Source organism: Schistocerca gregaria, chromosome 2 (assembly GCF_023897955.1).
Source record: "Schistocerca gregaria isolate iqSchGreg1 chromosome 2, iqSchGreg1.2, whole genome shotgun sequence".
Lineage (NCBI taxonomy): Eukaryota > Metazoa > Arthropoda > Insecta > Orthoptera > Acrididae > Schistocerca > Schistocerca gregaria.
The window spans coordinates 351,475,308-351,481,307 of NC_064921.1; positions in this window are offsets into that span (position 1 = coordinate 351,475,308).

Sequence of the window (6,000 nt, forward strand, 5' to 3'; positions counted from 1 at the left end):
TCTTTACACAAAATAATTAATTTTTTTTTTTTTTTGTTTATTTTATTACTTCATATCTAAGAATTCATCTATTGGGTAGAAGGAATTGTCATTCAGAAATTCTTATTATTTGCTTTTAAATGTTGGTTGGCTATCTGTCAGACTTTTAATTTGGCAAATGAACAAAGATTTTTGTGGCAGCATAATTCACCCCTTTCTGGGCCAAAGTGAGATTTAATCTAGACTAAGGAATATCGTCATTTCTTCTAGTGTTGTAGCTATGCACTTTGCAGTTATTTTTTTAACTAGGATGGGTTATTAATGACAGGTTACATAAGTGAATATATGTATTGCAAAGGTACTGTGAATACCCCGAATTCCTTAAATAAATGTCTGCAAGGTGATCTTGGGTGGGCTCCAGCTATTATTTTGATTACACACTTTTGTGCAATGAATACTTTCTCTCTTAATGACGATATGCCCCAACATATGATGTCATATGAAAGCAATGAATGAAAATAGGCATAGTAGGCTAATTTACTGATACGTTTATCACCAAAATTTGCAATAACACTAATAGCATTAGTAGCTGAGCCTAACCATCTCAGCAGATCATCGATGTGCTTTTTCCAATTCAATTTCTCATCAATGCACACACCCAGAAATTTTGAGTATTCTACCTTAGCAACAGACTTCCATTCATAGCCTATATTTATCAATGGTGTTATGCCATTGACTGTACAGAATTATATAAACTGTGTTTTCTCAAAATTTAGTGAGAGTCCATTTGCAGAGAACCACTTCATAATTTTCTGAAAGACATTATTTGCAATTTCCTCAGCTGATTCTTGCTTCTTGGGTGTGATTGCTATACTTGTATCATCAGCAAAAAGAACTAACTTTGCATCTCATGAATATAGAGTGGCAAGTCATTAATATATATTAAGAACAGTAAGGGTCCCGAGACTGAACCCTGTGGGACACCATTCTTGACACCTCCCCAGTTAGAGGACTCTGCTGGTTTTTGTAGACTATCTGTACTGTTAATTTCAATCTTCTACATTCTTCCAGTTAAATATGAATTAAACCATTTGTGCTCTGTGTCACTCATACCACAATACTTAAGCTTATCTGGAAGAATTTCATGATTCACATAATCATAAGCCTTTGGGAGATCACAGAATATCCCAGTGGGCAATGTTCGACTATTCATTGCATTTAATATTTGATCAGTGACAGCATATGTAGCATTTTCTGTTGAAAAGCCTTTCTGAAAACCAAATTGACATTTTGTTAGCACTTCATTCTTACAAATAGGTGATTCTGCTCTTGAATACATTACTTTTTCATGAATTTTGGATAAAGCCACTGAAGTGAGATTGGGCAATAGTTGTTAGAATCAGATATATCGCCTTTTTTATGCAATGGTTTAACATTAGAACATTTCAGTGTATCTGGAAAAATTCCCTGTTTCAGTGAGCTACTGCATATGTAGCTGAGAATCATACTTATCTGTTGGGAACAAGCTTTTAGTACTCTGTTGGAAATGCCATCAGTCCCATGTGAGCTTTTACTTTTGAGTGAATTTATTATTTTCCTAACATCAGTAGGAGAGGTGGGTTGAATTTCAGTTTTATCAAATTGCGTAGGTACTGCCTCTTCCATATACTGCCTTGCATTTTCTAATGAATAACTGTAAACTATTTTCTCTAAAACACTTACAAATGATTGTTAGAAATGTTTTCTACTTCTTACTTTTTGTTAACAAACTTTCATTGTGTTATATAGAAATATGGTCTTCTTGTGCTATTGGTTGCCCTGTTTCCCTTTTCACAATATTCCAAATTGTTTTAATTTTATTATCAGATGTGCTAATCTCATACATAATGCACATACTTATGGACTTTCTAATAAGTTTTCTTAATACAGTGCACTAGTTTTTATAATGTTTCATTGTTTCAGGATCATTACTGCTCCTAGCTATAAGATACATTTCCCTTTTCTGTTTACAAGATATTTAATCCCTTTAGTAAGCCATGGCTTTTTACATGGTTTGTTACAATTATAATTCACTGTTTTCTTAGGGAAACTGTTTTCAAATATACTCACAAAGATATCATGAAACAGGTTAAATTGTACTTAGCATCATTTTCCCTGTTCACCTCACCCCAGTCTAACTGTTGCAAGCTTTCCCTAAAATTTTGTAGTGTTAAATCGTTAATGAAATGCACTGTTTTGGAGGACTGTTTTGAATTACTGTATGAGGCTATATCATATACTGTAACTAGCTGTGCATTGTGATCAGACAGACCATTCTTAACAGGAAAAGATTTTATTTGATTGAATTTATCTAGGTCTATGAAAATGTTATCTATCAGTGTGCTGTTTTCCTATACCACTCAAGTAGAAAAATCAATAACTGATGTTAAATTGAAACAACCAAGTAATACTTCAAGATCAAGCTTTCTATCTGACTTTTTCAGAAAATCTACATTGAAATCCCCACAAACAACAATTTGCTTTCCTTCGACAGGTAGCACAACAAAGAATCCAAGTTTTTGAAAAATAGTTGAAAATTTCCCTATGGGGACCTACACATGGATACAATTATTAAAGTGCCTTTATTTAATTTAAGCTCATGTACACATGCTTCTATGTGTTGCTCTATGCAAAATTTTTTAGTTTCCAAATTTTTCACACTGTTACTGATTTTAACATGTATGGCAACTCCTCCTCTCTCCATAGTGTCTCTACTTACAAGTGCTGAAAGCTTATATCTACCTACATTTACCATTTCTATACCTGTGACTATATGATCTTAAGACAAGCATAGCACAGCTATTCCACCCTGTTTCTAAATTGTCTATACAAACAAGATGCTCGCCTACTTTTTTTTTTTTTTAATCCCATGATATTCTGATGCAATACATTAACATTATTTATTTACTTGCTTTTATGTAAATCTTGTGACATTCTAACTTTATTTTTCACGGTACTGTTATGAGAATCTTGTGATATTTTCACATCACTACTACCTGCCTGTCTGAACTTTTCATTACTGGAAAGGATGCAGAGACCTATGAACTGCACTAAGATATTTTAAACAGTATGTTAACAGTGATAAAGTGAGCCACTTATCTGAGCAGGATAAAGGCTCTTCAGGTTAATCACACTACTCTAACATAAATAAAATAGCTACAGGTGCCCACATAATAAAACATTGCCTAGAATGAGGATGTTGTTGTTGTTGTTGTTGTTGTGGTCTTCAGTCCCGAGACTGGTTCGATGCAGCTCTCCATGCTACCCTATCCTGTGCAAGCTTCTTCATTTCCCAGTACTTACTGCAACCCACATCCTTCTGAATCTGCTTAGTGTATTTATCTCTTGGTCTCCCTGTACGATTTTTACCCTCCACAGTGATCTGCAATGCTAAATTTGTGATCCCTTGATGCCTCAGAACATGTCCTACAAACCGGTCTCTCCTTTTTGTCAAGTTGTACCACATACTCCTCTTCTCCCCAATTCTATTCAATACTTTATCATTAGTTATGTGATCTACCCATCTAACCTTCAGCATTCTTCTGTAGCACCACTTTTCGAAAGCTTCTATTCTCTTCTTGTCCAAACTATTTATCGTCCATGTTTCACTTCCATACACGACTACACTGCATACAAATACTTTCAGAAATGAGTTCCTGACACTTAAATCTATGCACTATGTTAACAAATTTCTCTTCTTCAGAAATGATTTCCTTGCCATTGCCAGTCTACATTTTATATCCTCTCTACTTCGACCATCATCAGTTATTTTGCTCCCCAAATAGCAAAACTCATCTTCTACTTTAAGTGTCTCATTTCCTAATCTAATTCTCTCTGTGTCACCCGTAATTCAGCTACATTCCATTATCCTCGTTATGCTTTTGTTGATGTTCATCTTATATCCTCCTTTCAAGACACTGTCCATTTCATTCAACTGCTCTTCCAAGTCCCTTGCTACCTCTGACAGAATTACAATGTCATCAGCGAACTTCAAAGTTTTTATTTCTTCTCCATGGATTTTAATACCTACTCTAAATTTTTCTTTTGTTTCCTTTACTGCTTGCTCAATATACAGATTGAATAACATCGGGGAGAGGCTACAACCCTGTCTCACTCCCTTCCCAACCACTGCTTCCCTTTCATGCCCCTTGACTCTTATAACTGCCACCTGGTTTCTGTACAAATTGTAAATAGCCTTTCGCTCCCTGTATTTTACCCCTGCCACCTTTAGAATTTGAAAGAGAGTATTACAGTCAACATTGTCAAAAGCTTTCTCTAAGTCTACAAATGCTAGAAATGTAGGTTTGCCTTTCCTTAATCGTTCTTCTAAGATAAGTCGTAAGCTCAGTATTGCCTCACGTGCTCCAATATTTCTACAGAATCCAAACTGAACTTCCCCAAGGTCGGCCTCTACCAGTTTTTCCATTCGTCTGTAAAGAATTCGCGTTAGTATTTTGCAACTGTGACTTATTAAACTGATAGTTTGGTAATTTTGACATCTGTCAACACCTACTTTCTTTGGGATTGGAATTATTATATTCTTCTTGAAGTGTGAGGGTTTTCGCCTGTTTCATACATTTTGCTCACCAGATGGTAGAGTTTTGTCAGGACTGGCTCTCCCGAGGCCATCAGTAGTTCTAATGGGATGTTGTCTACTCCTGGGGCTTGTTTTGACTCACGTCTTTCAGTGCTCTGTCAAATTCTTCACGCAGTATCGTATCTCCCATTTCATCTTCATCTACATACTCTTCCATTTCCATAATATTGTCCTCAAGTACATCGTCCTTGTATAGACCCTCTATATACTCCTTCCTCCTCTCTGTTTCCCCTTCTTTGCTTAGAACTGGGTTTCCATCTCAGCTCTTGATATTCATACAAGTGGTTCTCTTTCCTCCAAAGGTCTTTTCAATTTTCCTGTAGGCAGTATCTATCTTACCCCTAGTGAGATAAGCCTCTACATCCTTACATTTGTCCTCTAGCCATCCCTCCTTAGCCATTTTGCACTTCCTGTCAATCTCATTTTTGAGACGTCTGTATTCCTTTTTGCCTGCTTCATTTACTGCATTTTTATGTTTTCTCCTTTCATCAATTAAGTTCAATATTTCTTCTGTTACCCAAGTATTTCGACTAGCTCTCGTCTTTTTACCTGCTTGATCCTCTGCTGCCTTCACTACTTCATCCCTCAGAGCTCCCCATTCTTCTTCTACTGTACTACTTTCCCCCATTCCTGTCAATTGTTCCCTTATACTCACCCTGAAACTCTGTACAACCTCTGGTTTAGTCAGTTTATCCAGGTCCCATTCCTTAAATTCCCACCTTTTTTCAGTGTCTTCAGTTTTAATCTACAGTTCATAACAAATAGATTGTGGTCAGAGTCCACATCTGCCCCTGGAAATGTCTTACAATTTAAAACCTGGTTCCTACATCTCTGTCTTACCATTATACAATCTATCTGATACCTTCTAGTATCTGCAGGATTCTTCCATGTATACAACCTTCTTTCATGATTCTTGAACCAAGTGTTAGCTATGATTAAGTTATGCTCTGTGCAAAATTCTACCAGACAGCTTCCTCTTTCATTTCTCTCCCCCAATCCATATTCACCCACTATGTTTCCTTCTCTCCCTTTTCCTACTCTTGAATTCCAGTCACCCATGACTATAAAATTTTCGTCTCCCTTCACTACCTGAATAATTTCTTTTGTCTCATGATACATTTCATTAATTTCTTCATCATCTGCAGAGCTAGTTGGCATATAAACTTGTACTACTGTAGTAGGTGTGGGCTTCGTGTCTATCTTGGCCACAATAATGCGTTCACTATGCTGTTTGTAGTAGCTTACCTGCACTCCTATTTTTTTTATTCATTATTAAACCTACTCCTGCATTACCCCTATTTGATTTTGTATTTATAACCCTGTATTCACCTGACCAAAAGTCTTCTTCCTCCTGCCACCGAACGTCACTAATTCCCACTATATCT